The sequence below is a fragment of the Anas acuta genome, chromosome 2 (genome assembly GCF_963932015.1).
Source record: "Anas acuta chromosome 2, bAnaAcu1.1, whole genome shotgun sequence".
In the NCBI taxonomy this organism is placed as follows: Eukaryota; Metazoa; Chordata; class Aves; order Anseriformes; family Anatidae; genus Anas; species Anas acuta.
In genome coordinates this window covers 34,962,025-34,982,766 of record NC_088980.1, presented here as the reverse complement: position 1 = coordinate 34,982,766, position 20,742 = coordinate 34,962,025, and the positions used below count along the sequence as shown (strand labels likewise).

At 39.9% G+C, this 20,742-nt stretch overlaps 1 long non-coding RNA gene across 1 annotated transcript; it reads right to left on the bottom strand.

Moving 5' to 3' along the window:
• Nucleotides 1-16,905: 16,905 nt before the first annotated feature.
• LOC137852469 (uncharacterized) lies at nt 16,906-19,402 on the bottom strand. The gene is made up of 2 exons (XR_011093858.1): nt 19,022-19,402; nt 16,906-18,926 (listed from the first exon to the last, which is right to left on the bottom strand). It is a non-coding gene; the product is annotated as an uncharacterized lncRNA (long non-coding RNA).
• Nucleotides 19,403-20,742: the final 1,340 nt, after the last annotated feature.

The following is a 20,742-nucleotide window of genomic DNA, read 5'->3' as shown; positions in this document are numbered from 1 at the left end:
GCTAAAGCAAACGTTTGCCGCAAATAAGTTGAACATGCAAGACAATATAACCTGTTGTTGGGGTGGGGGAGGTTGTCTGTGTTCTGTTATTTACAATGAAAGTAGAATTTTGTTCACATTCCCTGCTACTTGAATTTTAAGCGTTGCATTGAAAATTGCTTAGAAGATGAGAAAATTTTCTGGATACTATAAAATTAGTAGGGATGGAACTTCGTCATGTGTAGGGAAGAAGATCACATTCTTTTAGTCTTGATTAACATGCATTATTTTCTGGGGGATGAAATCATATTACTGGGGGCTGGGGGAGGGGCTGTGAAACCAAACCCTAAAAGACACGTGTATTTTGAAGAGTGCCATCAGCAGAGTTCATTTTGACAATTTGACGTTAGGGAAAGAGGATGACTAGCAGAGAACATAACGAAGCAGTACATTCATTCCGTCATCTCAGTGTTTTGATTCTGTTTCAAAGCAGAATGCATGAGGCAAGTGAAATCCTTTAAGTGTTACAAGTGTTACTTTTTTTTTAATTCCCTTCTCTCTCTAGAAGGAGACATCAGGTTCTCTTTTCCTTCATACAATGATAATGGTAGCAAGAAGCTTCCCTGGGACCCCCCTTTCATGTCCTGTTAACCTGTTTTGCCAGAAGCCATACTGTCCCTTTTAACAGTTGTCCTCTTGCTTTGTGGCTAGCAGTGACCATTTGCATTGCAGTAGGAGTTTGTGTTCACAGAGGTTATTAAAATGTATGAAAGCAAGAACTAGTTAATTTATCAGCAATAAAAATGAACAGTTGAAACTGTGTCTGACACTGTCTGCTATGAACATACTGGGTCAGTAGTGACTGGGGACCGTGTAGTTCACAAACATACTGTGTGACCTCCCATGCTGCTACCTTGCGTGAACAGGGTGGCTTGTGGCTAAGTTCATTTAGTATTGCTCTTTCACTGAAGTTTTCACCAATACGTGTTTGTTTTTTTATTCTCCTTTGCACACTCGCTCTTGGTCACTATCTAGACATTCTTGTATGAAAATGAGTGGCCCATGTATTTGGTGGATTTCCTGTAGCAGTACTACATCACTGAAGTTGCAGTGTGTTCACAAGGTACACTACAGTAATCAAAGGCTTCATACAGTTGTGTGTGTCATCTTGGTCCTTGGTTTACATATAATAAATAGTTTCTCTTTACAAGCCGGTGCTGTGTGTCCTGTTGCCTCATTAATAGGCTTCTACGTACTCAGTTGTCAAGATTCTTGGTACGGAAAACAAAGGAAGGCTCTGAGATAAGTCGTGTGTACTTTGGAACAAGAACCAAACTTTCCAAACTGACATCGATGCGTTGTCTTCTGTTTCCTCTCTGAAGTTTGTAACTCCTGTTTACCAGACCTAAAACTAGATTGTAAGCTCTTCTGCAGAAACGGTCTTAATTTATAAGATTCATCTTCTGTTTAAAAAAAGGTTTATTGAATAAAACACAGATGCGAAGCTAAAGCTGCACTTTGTTGCAGCGCTGCTACTGGTCTTTCAACGTGTGTGCAATGTTGGGGCAGCAGGCTGTATCCTGCGAGGGATTGTTTGCAGTGTTCCTCTGTCTAAGTGTTGGGCCCTGGTTTCATAACTCTGAGGGCATTGCATTCTAATCAAGTACTACGCTTATGTCTTTTTCTCCTCCATAGTGCCTGTAAGTGTTGCTACCAGCAGTAATGCAGGAAGTCCAGTCCCACCATCTACTGTTTTTCTCTATACTTTGATCTGACCTTTTCTAACTATATACTACTTTCCGTGATTAATTTAACAAATTTTTAGCACTCAAGGATTATGGAGACTGCTTTACCATTGGAATGGTTTTAATGAAACTCCCATGTCAGTGACAGGTTAATTGCAGAAAGGGAAGATACTTCAGAGATGTATTGGCAGCTTTTAAGTGAAATTAATGGCAACCTACTAATTGGAAGGAAAAAAAAAATCAGGAGCTTGTTCTGAGTTCTGCCTATAATTTTGTCTTTCCTGGGGTTATGTACCTGAAGGTTACAACTTGCAGTCCACTCAGTAATTCACTTGAGAGCTGTTGTAAAGGGGTACCATTGCTAGCTGAGTTCTCAGAAATTGATACTTGGTAAATAACAGAATTGTTGATCAATAATAGAAGTGGAATTGGCTAAGGTCAGTTCATGCTAATTTCCAATTGCAAACTTACAGGTATTTTTGGAACCAGTGGAATTGGGGTTTTATTTTGTATGTATGAGCTGTAGTACACTGCTTTTGATTAGTGGTATTGCTCTCTGTAAGAGTTCAATATGCTTCTTTATTTTCAGCATGTACCCAAATTTAACCATGTAACTTACCCAGCTGGATGCATGCTTCATTTCATTAGGGGCTGCCTTTGCTGGAGTTCTAAGAACCACTCTACTTCTGTTACTGAAGGAGCAGGCATCAGTGTTTAAATTTTTTTTCCCTCCCTTTTTTATAGTAGGGACTTGCTTTGTGAGGTCCTGAAAGAAATACTAGGGCTTCTGGTTTAGTTATGGGACTAACTTAATACCCATCAGAATTTGTGCACAGGGGCCAGGAAAGACCTGGTCCTTGAAAGGTTACGTGCATAGAGTCTGAAATGCCTCTTATGTATGTAATTTAATTCAAAGATGACAACCATGATGACTTTCACATATAAAATTAAAAAAAAAAAAAATCTGGCTCTAGAAGTGAGACTTACATTTAATCCTATGTATCTGTTACCTGTTCTGGATTTTGGCAGAAGTTCATGAACTAGTGATTAAAGAAAGTCCTGGTAAGTACCAGCAAGCACAGATATGCCTCACAGTGATCATTAACTAACATCAAGAAATTGCAGGGCCTTGCTGATGGAAAGCTCCCCTTTGAACTTCCCTTATTGATTTGAAGGTGTGTTAAAATTGAGCAATAAAAGAACAGATACCCACATACACAAACAAATCTTTTAATACAAAAGGTAAATTGTTCAAAGTGACCGATCTTGGTAATTTATTGTATTTTGCACTCTGAGGCAGTGCTTCCTTTTTAGAAAATACCAGTTGCCTGCTTTGTATCTGCTGCTCACTAGTGTGAACAGCAGTACAAACATTATTTAGATGCTAAAGACATAGTTCATTTATTTGAGAGATACCGTGTCATACTTAAATTATTACACACATAGTTGGTTTTTCTGTTTGGTGGGTGCAAGTGCTTTAACGTGCCAGAGCATATAGTTGCTGTACTGCAATCATCCCCTAAGAGCTTGTCTTTTAATATCACTTTTATGGGGTTTGCTTGTATCAGAAGTATGTGTTGCTGCCTACTTCTTAATGATGATTTTAACATCTCAAAAACTAGTATCCCTCTTAACATTCCTTTCTCACCAGTACATGTCTGACTTTTTTTTAGGCCATCTTTTAGAAACGGATATGCTATTGTAAATGAGCATATCCATTTATATGAGCATATTTTTCCTTTCCAAAAAGAAAGGAAAAATGGAAGGCACGTAAGTAAATGTCACAGAATAGGAACTTATCACCCACCTCATCCTCAAAAACCTTGGGAATGATACAATTGCAGAGGTAAGAGAGTATTGAATCAGGTACTAACTACTTTTCAGAATCTATTTGCAGAATGACCGCAGTAGTTGTAATTTTATTTGGTACGTTACGTTTGCATATAGCTAGAACTAAGTATATGAGAAAAATGCAACAGTCTCCTGGGCTTCTCTCCTCAAAGGAAAAGTGTAACCTTTCTGAACAAACATAAAGCACAGCATCTCTCTTAAAAATGTATAAATTCACTAAAAAGTAACTTAAGCTACACTGTGTTTCACTGCTAAACAATCATAACAGAAAAAAATAAGGTGACGTTGGATGTTAAAAATCAAGTACTTGGGCCTAAAACACATCTTTCTTCTATCTAATTTTGATCTGAAGCCTGGTGTCCTCATTATCCTCCTCCCCCCAGTATTATTTTTACTTTGGTTTCTCAATCCACAGCTGTTGGTGATGCTCTTATATCTTCCAGTAAACTGCCCTGAAAATTACAGGGAAATGGGATATTTTATACCATGAATGTACAAAACACAACCGCTGTTGGCATATGGCACAAGAAAGCAGAAAGGGTGCTGAAGAAATGTGAAGGGAGTTTGATTCTATGATCTTCATGGGTCCCTTCCAACTTGGGATATTCGAAGATTCTATGTGAGGAAGAGGAGTAGCAAGGACAGCGTGGGACTGATGAACGGGGAGAGGTAGAGATGGAAATGTTGCTAAAGGCACATCAAACTGCAGCCTATGTATTACATCTGATCTGATCTACAAAAAGGTCACTCTAGGAGTGCTGCTGGTCCCGCCCCTTCCCTGGCAGTGGTATTGATGATCATCATTTCATTCAGGGTGAGCTGGTTCAAGATGCCCCAGTGTTAGAAAGTTAATGTTGAAAAGAGGATAAAGAGCTTATCTCCAGAACTTAACCAGTGAGAACAGTGATGTAAGAGAGGGAAAGAGGGTAGGAACTTGATTTTAAGGTTGTGCTGACATGGTGTCACTGCTTTTCTTCTCAAAGCTTTTGGAGCTGCTAAATACGTTTGGCTCAGCTACTTCTTAACTCAGGTCTAGCATCTTCAGATTTTAACTCAACTTCTTTACTAATCCATTTGAAGGAAATATCCCCTCAAATCCATGTTATTCATGCCTTCTGCACCTGTTCTCTGACTGGGAGTTACTATTCAGTTTTTGTTTACAAAAATAAAGCTGCTACATGATTCCTCAGCTTTGAAGTCCAAACAATAAACAAATACTGCAGTAGAATTAAGGTACCCCATTTGCAGGCCTGTGTTACAGTTTCTGGCTCCTAGAAATAGAAAACCACTGCACAAATTTACATCAGGGCACCCACTGACAAGCAGTCATAAAATACACTTACTAAAAAAAAAAGAAAAGCTAAGACTGTAAATACATCACATAAAAAGCATATGCTATGATTCCACCATAACTAAGCACCCCTACTGTTGTGCAGGAGAACGCTTTTTTGCCTGCAATGCACTGAACATTCATCATAAATCATACTTTCCATAGGAAAGCAACAATGCACTGCAAATACCAGAATGTCTTAAGTTCTCTACTAAGCTTACAGGGAGCTCAGGTAACAGAAGGAAGTCTTGCTGTATTTTTCCTAGGAATTTACTGTGTTCTAGGCCACCTGTAGTCTGAGAGACAGAGCTGATAATTTCACTTAAGCATTTCTTAAGAATTTATTTCTTTTAAAAGCAAGTTAATATACCTAAAAAATCCCCCGTGGTGTAAAAACTTGCTACCTGTTAAAAATAAGCATTCAGTTTTCAACAGATAAATTGTCACAAGATGGCAGTGCACTGATAGTCTTAAATAAAATATGTAATCGTGTATTGTTATAATTGCATAAGGGCTACAGCCAAATTCCTTTTGAATTACGGAAAGAACAGAGAAAACCGTACCAACAAACTTCTGAGCCCCGATATCGTGGAATGCATTACCAAAATTGAACAGAGGAGGCAGCTAATTTATGGGGCAGGAGGCACTATCCAACCTGAAGATTCCCAAGACCAGGTGTTCCAACTGTAAGAAAGAAACTGTATGGAAAACACTAATGAACCTATAAGGCTCTTAGAACAGGAAGCATATGTAAGATGTCACAGGAGTACTGCAAAAAAGCAATGTAGGGACTGGTTTCGAGGGTAATGATTGCAGCTATGAGCTGTGGGAGAAGAGGGTACCTCCAATTAAGATAACTATTTTTTATTTCTTTTTGGTGAGGATGGACATCCAGAAAGTAAACAATAGTACCAGAAACCCAAAAGGTAAACAAAGTAAATAAAATGCTTTTGCTGCTAATGCTGATTAACCTGAATTGTAGTAAAGATAGGTTTGTTCTCGAAGACACTTTCCTCATCATAAATACAGGGTCAAGTACATACAACAGTAATCTCTGTCTGCATATGCTTATTAGCTACTAGCATTGAATAACTTAGTGTTGTTTTAGAGAAATACACTAAGACCTGCTATGTAAATACAAATTGGTATTAGGTTTCAGAAAGGAAATCATTAGCTGAACTAATTAAGTAAACCATAGCAGTTCCATCCAACTTTGAACATTAGGTCACATGAAAGACAGGACTTTGTAGTTTTCAAATCCCAAACAAGTTATTGAGGAAAATTTTCAAGTCAAGCTAATGACAGCTGCTATACAAGGTAGCTTGTTTCAATTCTTCAGGTAAGTTTCACTGTATTAGTTTGCTGATATATTCCCCTTTTTTTAATTAGATAAAACAGAGTAAATCATTATCCAATAACCACTGAGTGTATTCTAATCCATTAGTTATACATGTGTTTACACATTTACCTCTAGCACATGTTCTGTCTGCTATGACAGAAGCTGGAAATAATCCTCTAAGGACAGAAGGAAATCTACATGGTTGCTCTTGCTCTGTGACAGAAAAAACAGAAACACTTTGTAAAGCACACAGTTATCTTACACAAAAGAAGGTAAAAACAAAACAAACAAACAAAAAACAAACACACAGTCCAGGAAAGACCACAGCTGTGTATCATTGAACCACAGAATAGCTCAGGTTGAAAGAGACCTTAAAGATCATTCAGTTGCAACATATCTGCCATGGGCAGGGATGTCAGCCACTAGATCAGGTTGCTCAGGGCCTCATCTAACCCGGTCTTAAACACCTCCAGATCGATCATCTAACTCCAGCCTCAACCAGCTGGTGTTTGGGATTTCACCAGCTGAAACACAGCTGGTGACCCCACTATCAAGTCTTCATCCCGCTGAGACACTTAGCAGAACAACGCCATGGCAATAGCACCCTGCTCTGCCCCAATAAGCAGAACTGAGCTTTCCTTCTCTTTGGGGCTGCACCACCCACTACCTTGATGAAAAAAAAAAAAAAAGCCAAAGTACCAGGGCAGTAGTGAACAGAGGGGCTGACAAGAAAACCAGATATGATGTTCTCAGCCCTCATAAGGACTCAATAAGAAAACACTTTGCATAGTAGCCTTCAGACAGAACAAAAGACGAAGGGCATCTGTTTTGGTTTAACAATACTAGATTCTTTTTCTAACTTCTGGTTACAATACATACCTTCAGATCCAAACAATGAAGTTTCCCAAATGTCATTCTGTAACTGAGCATAAAGCTTCACAAAAATAGTGAAAGCCATGTAATTTAGTGTTCATGTCTCAAGTGTTTGCATTAAAAAACAAACAAACAAAAAAACTTAAACACAGCACCTTCATGATGTAAAAAAATAATAGAGTAATTAGTTACAAGTACTTTCTGTAACTTTTAGAATATTTCAACTATATAAACTATACTGGAACAGGGAGATTTTCAGGAAGGTGAACAAGGTCATATTTTAAAAAATAAAGTCATAAGTCAGTCTTCCTTTCCTGTCCTTGCAAAGGACACCTCCAAATCCTAACGAAAGAAATCAAATATTCCTTTCAAACCATTTACTCAGTTTCTTGCACTACTTTTACTTCAGTGATAAAATCTACATTCTCCCTTACTTCCACTTTAAAGTTTTCCCTTCTTTCATTTTTTTCATCATTTACTTGATTTATGTCTCCTCCTTCCTCTTCCTTTTCCAGTTTCAACTGGTTATTTTCTTGGTGTGGACAAGAGTTATCCAAAGCTTCCTGACATGCTTTCAAATCAACATCCTGAAGACAAAAATAAAAGTCCTATTAAGAAACACACTAACAAAACTCATCTTTAAGCACACTTTTAATTTTTAAACAGCTACAGCATTTCAAGTAAAAAATACACTGACCAATTCATTCACAGAAATTAACTGAGTATATGCAGACTTTGGGGGCTGACAACTGCAGACAGCAGCTTTGCTTTACGTATGCAGGCACTGAACCCATCCATGGTAGAACTGGACATTCATAATCACTGGCAACAAACTATTCTGAAACAGACATGCCATGCTGTGATTTCATGGAGAGTCTGGGCTTTCAGTATCATCTGGATGTCATTGCATAACAACATATCCAGACCAGTTACATACTAAGTGATGGAATTTTAAAATAGGCAATTAGAAACATGACCAGTTAGCAAAACCCTCCTCTTCTTTCAGGGAAAAATACTTTTTTTTTTCATCTCCAAGGATGAATTTATTCTGATTTAGTGTTCTCAGAAGCATTTTTCAAGTTGTATCTGCAGTTGTATTGGCAGAGATTTTTTATTATTATTATTTTAAGGCTGGGGTATTGCTGGAGTGAAAAGGGATCACTGCTAAGCATTTTGCATATCTGAAGGCAAAAAAAAAACAAGCAAAACCAAAACAAACAAACAAAACTGTCATATTCCAGCTTTAAAGAGCAAGTCTGAGCTATTAAAATGTGAGACTGCAGAATGGCAGCCAGGAAACAAACCAGGTGGCTACACTGCATTAATTCTATACATTCCTAGGAAAATGCTATGGCCATAGCAGAAAAGCTCTAAACAGCAGCAAATGTAATGACTTAATGTCCTCTCTTCTCAAGATCAAAGCCTAAACTATACAAAAACTGCAGTTGTAACAGTCATCAAAACGTGTATGACATTTTTTCAATTATTTTCATACAAAACACATTCATAAATGTAACACGAGACTCTAAAAATAAGACTCAGAGTTAAATAACATTTGAGAATAAATTAATATTTGTTTTAATTCTATTACAAATATTTATTTTTAAAAACATTAGCATTTTTATACTCTTTATTTCATTTGTTCTTAATTTCTTTTCATGAGTAAGAAGGGACATTTAATTTTATAAGCAGTCATTTCTAACAAATAGATATGCATGGCATTCATCTCTCTCTGATGTAAGAAATACTTTCCTTCAACAAAGCCCAACACAATTTCTACCTACTAAAAATGCTATTCCAATATATCAAGTCTTCTTTGCCAGTTGAAATTAAAATTGACCAGTTGAGTTATTGCTGAATTTCAGAAAACAAATGTACTTTTCTAACACGATCACACAAAAATGCAGTACTCCACTATCTAGTAAAAGAGCAGGAGAGGGAACTCACTACAGAAGACACTGCGTACACAGTAACCAGCTACTTGCAAACATTTAAATGAGTCCAATGGAGCTACTCGTAGGCATGAAGTTATTCCTTCAACTGCATTTGCAGGATCAGGGCTAGTCTTTAGTATTACAAAGCACCATCCTAATACTTGTTCAATTAATATACTCCATTATCATCCTAACTGATAAAATCCATCATCATCAAAAACAAATAAGTCAAGGACAACAGCTATTAAAGACCTTAAACAGCTCCTCTTGAGCTGAGCAGCACAGAAAGCTGCTGCTGTAAGGTCGACCATTCACCTCCTGAATAACACAGCAAATCCATCACCCTACTGGCTGATTAAGAGGTAAATGGAGGAAACAGAAACTTATTATCTATAACGTGATGCATCAAAACCTAACTGTAAGCACAGGTTTTGAACAAAGGAAGTATAGGGATAACAACTTGATGGATTCTATTAAGATGACACGGGGTACGAATCTATTCTAACACCAGGGAAAACAAAGGCTTGCAGAAATTTGTAAAAAGCTCACAGTGTGCCCCACAGATCATTCAAAACCCTCACAAGTCAATTTGCTGAAGTATACAGTGGAGACAGTCCTTCCCAGCACCATCACAAGGAAACCTGGATTTCTGAACTTCTGGGTCATTTCAGTGAAGTGCTCTACAGGGAAATCATATAACACAACTGGAAGCTTTTCCTCTTCATTACTTAGTTTTGTTTTTTAACAAAAATCTTGTGGATTATGCTGCTAAACATTTACTCTTTGATGTTAGTCTTTCCCAGTGGAGGAAAAACAGCTGGAAAATACTGCTCAGCAACTGAATGCTTTTTTTCCAAGCCTGTGTATCGCTTGGGATGATTTCTGGGCTGCTGCTATGGGGAGAACAGAAAGGCCTCCTCCAGAAACAACCATAGAATGTTCTTGAACATAGCATTTACTTAAAGATAGCTTAATTTTCAGTCTGAATATACATCTAATGACAAAAAGGGATTACGTGTAAACACCACTTATTCAGTGCTGCACTGCTACACCTTGTGTTTCTGTCCTTTCTGTCCCGTTTCTTATTTCATATTAATGGTAGCAGAAGAAACAGAAATACAGTCATAATACAATCACCAGGAGCTCAGAATCTAGATCAGGATCACATCAGTCAGTCTCTGCACAGAGAAGACAACAAATTCTCTTCTCTCTTGATTGTGGAAGGCTTAGTATTACAGCCAAGTACATTTATTACAACAGCAGGTGTGGAAGTTCACACCTTACACACAGCAGGCTGTTTACAAACTAAAACGGTAACTGAAGACACTTCTACTTACATTTGGAAAGACTTCTGCACAAGCAGAAGACAGGAGATTTACAATACATAAAATAAAACAAAATAAAAAAATCCAAGTATCTCAAACTCTGATCTTCTGCCATTTACTAGTTTGGTTGGGCTACAGAACACAATCTGAGATTGTCTGATTTAGTGAGTTATCTATCAGCCTCATGTGACAGAGGGCTGGGTTCCAGCTGTGCCCTTTTCCTGAGATATGACTTGCCACAAGTCAACTATCAGCTTCAGTTTGTGAGTCTTTGAAACATGAAAAATATTAATTTGTATCAAAACTGCTAATTAAGGTGGCCCCAAAATCAATGCAGGGGTGAGAGGAACTACAATTTTATGGGTAGCCCAACCTATGCTTCAATTGGAAGAACGTTGCCTATTCCAGCAGTTTTCCAAAACATCTTATTATGTTAAATATAAAGACTTCATTTTCCAATTAAGTGCACTGGAGTACTGATCTCAGTGTAAACTGGGTGCACAGTACATCAGGTTGTCTGCATGTATCTCCTCCCCTTGCCACCCCATCCATATATTATTTGCTGTCCGTAACGTAAGACGGAAGGAGCAGCACCTGTAAAGATAACAAAATATGAATAGGTCTATTGCAATGCATTGGATCAGATGAATAAGATCCCCCTCTAGACGCAACAGAAAACATAAACAAGCTCTTGTCAGCTATTGGTAAGCATGCAGTTTGCAAACAGGGCTAAAACCACACAGTTCATAGCTACAAGTGCATAGAAATATCTAAACTATCTTTCCCTAAGGTAGAGAAACACCTCACTGCAGCTGGGCAGAGCACACAGGGTAATTTGTTTCAGTGTACAGGAGACACCAGGAGGTGGGGTGTACTAGCCCACAAGGAGTTTTCCACAGTGAGATTTTGAGTTCTCTCTACAAATATCTGCTGCACTGGTGCAAAGGTATACAACTATCATTATTTGCAAGAGGACGCTACTTTTTCTTGCCGATTATTAATGTATTCTGTTCACATGCTGTCTTCTAATTACCCATTTTCAAATTACAATTTCCTTATTTTATTTATCCAGTTTCAAACAGAATTGCTCCATTACTGTCACTGATCCCTGATGTGCTTTTCTGTGAACTTGTATCCCTTCTCCTTTATGAGCTGCACTTTTCTATATAACTGGCACACACTCCTTGGTATTAGCTGAAAAGATGTCACAGGCCTTGTGATCTTTTCCACATTTTAAACCATTAAGTAACTTTTCAAAAGATTGTCACACACCAGTACAAGTTCAGCAAGGTTACAGCATCTAGGAATATAACCAGCAGTTTTACATGTACTTTACAACCTTGTAGACTTAAATATGATTTTCATGCAGCTCTAGGGTTACTGATGTTGCTCTTTGCTTGTGTGCTTTAAATATGTGATGATAATTAATCTTATAAATTGATATCTACTTAATTTCAGCTAAAATGCAAAATGTACTCTGCTGTCCCTCTATATTCATAATGAGCTCTAAAATACCCTTAATACCTGGGAACAGAAGAGTAAATTTCATTGTGTGAAATGTGACCAGCTTTTAGGAGGCAAGAAAGGTGGAATGGCAGTTGGAAACACCAAATATCCCCACATAGTAAAAATTACTATGATATGCAATATTTATTACATTTTTATTGTATATGGATAGGCTTAAAAATGACACTAAAGCCATGCTAACTAAATAATGTATTCGATTAAGTAAATCAAACTGCAGAACTGTGAGTCCAAATGTGGCACCTGTCAAATCTCCATGACGTCTATTCTAAACCCTAATATCTAAAACCCTAACTACCTTTGCTGCAAACAAATGCAAACAGTTAAAGACACTCCTACTTGCTTCAGGGAGTTGTTAGAACCTAGCCACATGCATTTCTGAAACTAAAGCACTAAAACTTTACAGAGCATGGCTCAGCTATGTTGGGCATTATAAAACAGACATACTCTGCACTCTCCATCTTCAACACATACACGGAATTAGCACCAACCTACTTCCAGAATGGAGGCACAGATGGGTATCAGATGAACACACAGACACAAATTGTATCACTAATTTATATTAAGACATCAGTTTTCATAAAGCTGACTTGAAGATGGTTTGATATCCCCTAAATATCCATCTTCTAAACCACTTCTAGAACATAAACCGCATTCACACTCTATTTGGTCCTGTGCTGAGCTTTTGCAACAGCAATTGAATCTATCCTAAGGCATGCAACACCTCTGACAGGAAGCCTGATATGAAGGTTATTACATTTATTCAGTCACTCTTCCAGACTAAGTATAGTTTAAAAACAAACAAACAAAAAAAGAGCTCTTTTTATGCCTTTGCTGTCCCAAGACGCTTTCTATTGTGGTCAATACTGGCATTCTATACGAGACTTTCTCCACCTTTATGCAGGCTGCATCGGTAGTATATTCTCATTAATACAACATAATCACTAAATGATGCATTGAATAAACACAAAAGCATTCAAGGAACACCCCTTCTGATAAAACTTTGTCCACAACTCAGTTCCATTTTTCAGATATCTTTCTTTTGATCCCTGAAGGCTAATATACTTTTCCAAGTACCCAGCTCATAACTTTCTTAAGTTATCCATCTCACTACAGTTAACAAATGCCCTGCCAACTCTGAATAGGATCTGAACAGGGAGAGCTGTTAAAATCCACAGTCTGATATCCTAGCTCCTCTGAGATGTGAGTATCATGACATCTCCTTTCCCACAATACATAATTCCTCTTCTATTATCCACGCTCATCATGCTAATTCTTTCTTCTTCGTGCATGCTATTCTCCTCATCCCCTCTCATGTACACTTCTCATGCACACTATGCACGCAGAATATCTTCCCCTATCTCCAGGTACCAGGAAAATGGTGGTATAAGCGAGCCCCACAACACTCATTTGGCGACACTCCTCTTGGCCACCTATGTGACTTGACTTTTTAAAACGCTCGTACTTTCTGCAGTACACTGTAATGAAAATCAAGATCACAATCTCCAAAGACCTCAAATGTGTGAGGTTCTTCTTTTAGCCCACTTCTCTCTGAAATCACTCAGCCCTTCACACACCCTCTTATTAAACCTAGGTAAGTTCTGGCTAATATGGAAGAGTCATCCAATGCACAAACCAGTGCCATTCATCTACTTGCAGACAGTAATATTGCTCCACAGCAATATTATTATATCCTAGTCTCTAAAAAGTTAAAAATAAATAAATAAATAAAATTGAAAAAATGTTCTTCCGTGCGACTGCTCTCAAAGTGAGAAAAGCTTTCAGAAAAAAAGCCTACCTGGTTTCTACTTCCTTTTTTTTTTTTTAAACAAAGTTTTGATACCTTCCAAGAAAACAAAACAGAACAACAACAATGTATCTCAAAGTATTCTCAGTCAGTGTAAATATTTGAAATGGTGCCCAAAATCCAAGACGGATTCACTGCATCCAATCCATTTTTAATACTGTGAAATTCTGCCTTTGCACTGTGTTCAAAAACCTACGCTTGTAACAGTCTTATATATCTTGCTCAAAATGCCCTGCCAAAATATGAACATAGTGATTACAGTGCAAACAATAAGAATTATTCACCGTACATTTTCTTCCTTAACTTTATTAGTTTATAAACAACAGCAACGTTATGCTGTTAAGTATTAAACACAGCAATCTTCAACCTAGCACCAGAGTTCAGCCCTTATAAAGGGCTTTGTGATCTGTTGTACAGAATGTAATGCATCCACATACGACAAATATTTTTGGTTTGGGTGGGGGCAGACTTCCTGTGGTGTAAATGCCTGAAGTAACTAGGAAAATAAAACTAACATTCACACTTTTAAGGAAAAGGTACAGCATTGAAGAGGCTTTCAGGGTAGGGCATAACTGCATTACCTGAGCATTCCCTAGGCTCCCAACCTTAGATGCTATCGCGCTGGGGAAACTTGGTGTGCTAGCTCTAAGGAACACCACGGAGCGTAGAGTGGAGTGGAGACACCACGGCTAGGCTCTGTAATCAGGTGGGGCCTCGATTGTTCTTGTGCACAAAGCTGCACTTTTTGCCACCCTAAGCCAAAGACCTGTCATGTTTTGACAAATGCTGTACCCTAGTGTACTTTTTGCTCATTATATCATTATAATACCAAAACACACCTCCATCCCAAAAGCTACCCGCCTCCAAGGTGCGACCACCCCTCACTGAGCATGCGCTCTGAATTTCTCGGAGCCTATTACTTTAAACGGAAACGGGAAAACTTTACACCAATCATAACTAAGATATGCTTGACTAGAGCCACTCAAGCTCCACCTAAAAGATAGAAAATAATATAAATTGGCCCAAGAGAGAGGGGATGTTAGGGAAGATACCATCGTCAGGGGAGATACCATCCCAAGGACATACAACATCCTTAGGACCTCCTGACTCCTGGGATCAGTCGACGGGCTGAGCCTCTCTTCCCCCCCCACTGGGACGCCTTTGGGTGAGATCTGAATATTTGCTTATAAATCTCTATAGAGTCTTTGATCCTTTTAACGTGTTTATTTCTAGGCTGCGCACCTGTAACACCTAGAACACCTAGAACACACACCTAGAACACACACCTAGAACCCACACCTAGAACACACCTAGAACCCACACCTAGAACCCACACCTAGAACCCACACCTAGAACACACCTAGAACCCACACCTAGAACCCACACCTAGAACCCACACCTAGAACCCACACCTAGAACCCACACCTAGAACCCACACCTAGAACCCACACCTAGAACACACACCTAGAACACCTGTAACACCTGTAACACCTGTGTATTTCATGCATACTAGCTTGCTTTTGCAGATAGTCACTATCACCGGCAATCCAAAAGAACCTGATTATCTGTTGCTGTAATAAACCATACTTGATTGCATTGTGATAGCTCTCATTAATGCAACTAGGGTGAGGGTGGTTATCCGTGATAGTTCAGTGTTCTGAATCTAAGCAGACCCCCAGACGGTTAATGCATTGTTGGTGAATGTCTGAACGGACCCCCAGGTGGTTAATACGTTTTTGGTGAATGTCTGAGCGGACCCCCAGGTGGTTATTACGTTTTTGGTGAATGTCCGAACGGACCCCCAGTTTTGGTGAATGTCCGACTGGTTCAGTACTCTGAATCCAACCGGGCCCGTAACGGTTAATCAGCTACACCCCTTTAACGCGACACTTCCTTCTCTGTCTCGCCCCAAGTTGGAGTCTGCCCTATGTACTGTACTGCACAATGACCCAGCACTGCAACTGCTGCCCTCACTCAGAGATTGACTCATTGGCTGACATGGGCAGCATCAGTGTTTGGGGGGTTCATGCAATTTGGAAAATAAAAATGTTTTTCCGATGAGATTCAGGCCACAGATAAACTGAAGAGCTCCATAGTCCATCCCTGGTAATCTAAATTATTCCCCGTGTATATTCCTTGAGAGATAAAGAACTCATCCAAATTTTATACTCCCTTTCTTCACGTCATGTCTGCATAAATATACAGACACATTAATATACACATGAACTATCTGTACACAGATAGACAGGGGGAAAAAAAAGTATTGAATCAAGCAGGGCAGCTCTTCACTCTTGCAAGGTATTTGGCCAAGACTCTGTACTACAAGCTCCTTGCGACTTTCTATGGATTTGCTAATACTACTACCATTTACACTGGACCTCTATCTATGCTACACACATCTGGTAGCACCATGGCCTACTACTTCCACACGCACAGTTTCTAAGTTGCTCTGGAAAACCCATCTTGTTCATTTTGCATACGGGCCTGTGGCTCAACCTGACAGCTTCGAGAAGCGCTGTCAGGGCAGGTTTACAGTGGGAAGCCTAAGGAGATCACTGCCTTCTTTTGGCACAGTGGGGTGTGGACGGCATCCCAGGTTGCATGCCTGTGGGATAGCCTATCTCCTTTTCCCATGGGTATCACACCTACATCCCGTGTCAGCTGCATGTCTTTTTTTTTTTTTTCTTGTATGTTTTATTGCTTTTTCTATGCTTAAAACTTTAAAATGTACATCCCCACATAGTGTCTCAATTTAGTATTTTCATTACAACTCATTCCTTGAGCAATCCAATAATAATTTGCAAGCACACAGGAATGTCTGGTTATTTTTTCCCTGTCTTTACCTGTATGAGTAGGTCAATAACCTACCAAATGTGACCTCCTTGTGTGAGCAGGCAACAAAAACGGGTTTTCAACAGCAGAATTCAAACAGACAGAATACACTGTCCGCATTTAAGGTGTAAGTGGTTCCAACTTAAATTCTTCCTTAAAAAAACAAGACCACAGTCTATATCCTGAGCCCTATGAACAGATCTACAAACCATCTGTTATGACCTGCAGTAATGCAGGACAGTGAATTAAGTGTAGAATTCAGAATAAAAAACTGTTTTTAATTCTGTCTCAGCTTTGGTACAAACACTCTTTCGTGACCCTGTTAAATACATCCATCTAAGAAAGCAGGCAGCAAGACTGAGATCATATGTTTATTTTTCTGGTTAAAAGGTATATTTCAGAAGAAATGTATTTTGTTATTTTTATTACCAATGTAATAAAAAGCATTGTGGAGTTTACATTTTATTAGCAAACTTCTGTTACAGAGGTTGGGCTGAATGAAATAGTTTGATTAAAACAGTTAATACAAAGGTGAGAGCTGATCTCAGTCTGTTGGGCAGCAAGCTAAATGCAGAAACACACCTGTTAGCTTTACTCATTGTCAGACTAAGTGCTCAAACTTTTATAACACTGCGTTACGTCTTAGCACAGAAGAAAAAAAAAAAAAAAAAGTAAAGCAATCCCACACACTTCAGCATGCCCAAACTGTTTATTTCAGCCACTGAATTCATTTTCTTTTTCATCTGCATTCGTCTTCCAGAGTCATTTGAAATACCAGTTCCCTAAGGATGAGAATCATCAGTTCCCATGGTGTTGCCAACAACATTCCCAAGAGCCCAATGAATGAAATGAATCCGGGAGTGGATTAATCTGATTGTGTAAAGCTTTGATAAGTTAGCAATCACGCAATAACAAGCGGAACAAAACCATCACTTTGATCTGTTTACACATAGCCCTAAGTCTGGCCCTGATCTAACAGAGATAAAAGAAAGGCTAATAATACCTCTGGTATACTTTTACAAAAGGCAAAATAAAGGTTATAAATCAGCAAGAACACTTTGAAATTCATTCTTCTGTTGCAATAACATTTTGACAGCACAAGTAGATGTATTCAAACTTACAGAGGTCAGCTTTAAAACTAAGATCAACTTTTCCCTTTGCATTTCTTTTTTTGGACCTGTCATGCACTTTGAAAGAAACCTGATGGAACAGACATGGTAGTTTTCACTTAGAAGTCCATTTATATCTTAGCTTAAGAACTTAACACTACCATGCCTTGGTCCAATCATTCTTTCAACTTAAAAAAAACATGCATTAAAGAGAGAGATCCAGACCCACATTTAGCGAAGAAATTCATCATCTCTCAACAGAAACAAGTGATCCGTTACAATTAGGGTGTGGAAACTAATTTTGCAACTACCTTTCAAAAAATTAGCCAAGTGAGTGAACACACGGGGAAATAGAAAAAGAAAAAAAAAGAGAGAGAGAGAGGAAAAAGAAAAGGAAGGGAAAAATGAAAACCTACTATACAAGACAAACTTAGCAAGTATTAGTTGATGCAGGTCCTGTAATTCATAACAAGCACAGGTATTCATAATCATTCAAAATCATCTTGAAAAATCTCAGTAGTTCGACTTGAGATTTCAAGACGTACTGATTATCCTTCTAGGTCACAAGACCATCTTCTTGGCATTACTGCGTATTTTCTATCTGCAGAGGGTATCACAGAAGTATCGGATCATAAATTAGATCATAAATTATTCAGGCATAACGAAACTCTGTGCCTGCCAGTGACTCGATCCAGAAAAGCAGTCCCTGCAGCTGAATGGCTCTGCTGATCTCCTTTAAGTTCCAGATGTGCACAACACTTCCATGCGTGTGGGGTCTGAGCGGGGGCGAACAGACAGAAGTGCAGTAAGAACTGCGTCCTCTGCAACTGAAACTGGCCATCACCACCAGGCATTCATTGCCTACCTTACTTTTTAAAGGTGCCACACTGATAACGCAGGCAGATGAAACGAGGCTAAAGTTTAGCCACAGCACTGTAAGAAGAGTGACACTGAGAAATGTTACTGACAAGCCTAAAGACAAGACTGTGACAAACAAGTGCCCTTCAAGAGGTGATCCGTGGGGTTAAGTCGATAGCTGTGACACATGTGGAGAAGCCGTATTTCTGCAACTCTTTTACATTCCTGAGCTGCCTGTATGCCCGCATGAAGAAAAAGAGGGCAATTCAGGGGGAAACGCCGAGTACAAGCGAAAGTTGCAATCCCACCTTGCAGTCCCGACCAGCAGGTCACACACCACGCTCGGGACACGGCAGTGCCCTCACCGGGGGGGGGATTTTGAGCCAACCCTCGCTGCTCCTGCGCCTCGAAAGCCAGCCCCTGGGTTAACAAAACGAGGCACCGCCTCACCTCAGGGCACGGACCCGCTCCCTCGCCGCGGCAGTGCCAGCACGGCGCGCCGCCGCCCCCCTTACCTCCGCCATGGGGCTGCCGCCTCCCTCCTCTTCCTCCCCTCGGCGCCCCAGCGCCGCTCCTCAGGGGGCGCAGAGCCCGGGGCCGCCCCCTCACGGCCGCCCCCTCACGGCCGCCCCCTCACGGCCGCCCTCCAACGGCTGCCCCCTAACGGTCGCTCCCCAACGGTCGCTCCCCAACGGCTGCTGGCGGGCGCGGCGCCCCTGAGGCGAGGCGAGGGGAGCCGCGGGGGGCGCCGCCGCCTCAGCGCCCCCGGAGGGCGGCGAGCGAAGGAGACGCGTTGGGAAGTTCGTTAGCTTGGGGGAGAAATAAAGATAAATAAAAAGAAAAAAGAGGTTCTCCGTCTGTTTCTGTAACCAAACTTTGTGTCTCCTCCGTGCTCTGAAAAGGCAGTTTGCTGCTTCTCGCCGCTGCACATTATCAGTTTTCTGTCATCACAAATGACATCTCGTCTTTTCATGTTATTCTGTGTGATGCTATGCAGCAGGTGTGTTACAATGCTCTTGGTGCTCTCTTGCACCTGATTTCTTGAATTCCGATAAAATATTTTTCTTTCAAGAACCGAAAGGAACTGGAATCTGATTGTCAGATTCTATTGTCTTCTTTTCCGGGCCAAAGTGACATACCTAGATATTTAAGCAGAGGCATAACCAAAGGTAACAATGCTTATTTTGCTATTGTAAAAATAAATTATGTGTCCCAAGCCAAATACAGGGGACTTCACGTTACATCTCACAGGACAAATACAAAGACAGACATTGCTAGAACCGGTCCCTATATTCCACGACGTTCTATTGGCAATACACAACACCTCCAGTACCACCTGAGGGATATTTGTGTCACAGCATATGGCACTCTTCTGCCTGGCCCAGCCTTGGTGCATGGTTTGGCACATCTCACCTCAAAGGAGACCTGAGCCTCTTTGGGGCCACCATAAACCACTACAACAACATAGTTGCCAACATTGGTAGGCCCATTTAATTGCTTAATATTTTTCTTTAACAAAGTGGTGGATTTAAAATGGTTATCAGGGTACAGAAACTCTGTACCGTTGGTTTTGGGTGGTAGCGTTTTATCTGAGCTGAGTTTTGAGTCCTAGTCCTCAGCAGTACACATGAGCAACTGGAGAGGGACCAAAACCGCTGTTAGTCTCTCCCGGTTAACTTTGACTGGAAATAAACTTCACACAGAGAATATTGTATGGCAGATTTAGGGATGGTATTCAGGTTTCTTTGGCTCCCAAAATTCAGGACTCCAAAATCTTACACTCAAAATGCCTCCCACAGAGGAGGTTTCAGCATCAGAGATCTCATGTGCCCTGTCTCAGTCAGTGCCACAGCTGTTCTGCATGGCAAACACTGGCCACAGAAAAGTCATCCCCTCTCATCCTGATCTGCAAAGTCAGTGTTATTTCTGTGCATGTTTGCTAATAAATCAATGCAAATCCCACTATATAGATGATATTGTAGCATGATTCTTTTAGCCCAAAATCCCTTAATCAAAAGATCTCTTCCAGCCTCTTAGTCAAGTTCAACACAAGAGCAAATATGACAGCTGATAGCAGTTTGCTATGGTCTGGCAGCTCATTTATGAGGGAGAAGAGACAAACAACTTTTGTAAATCTGAGTGAAGGCTTGATCTGAGTTGGTGAAAATGTTCCGAAGTAAAAATGAAGACTTCTTTCTTCAGGTTTGCAGTAGAGTAACTTCACAAGAGTTTTTGT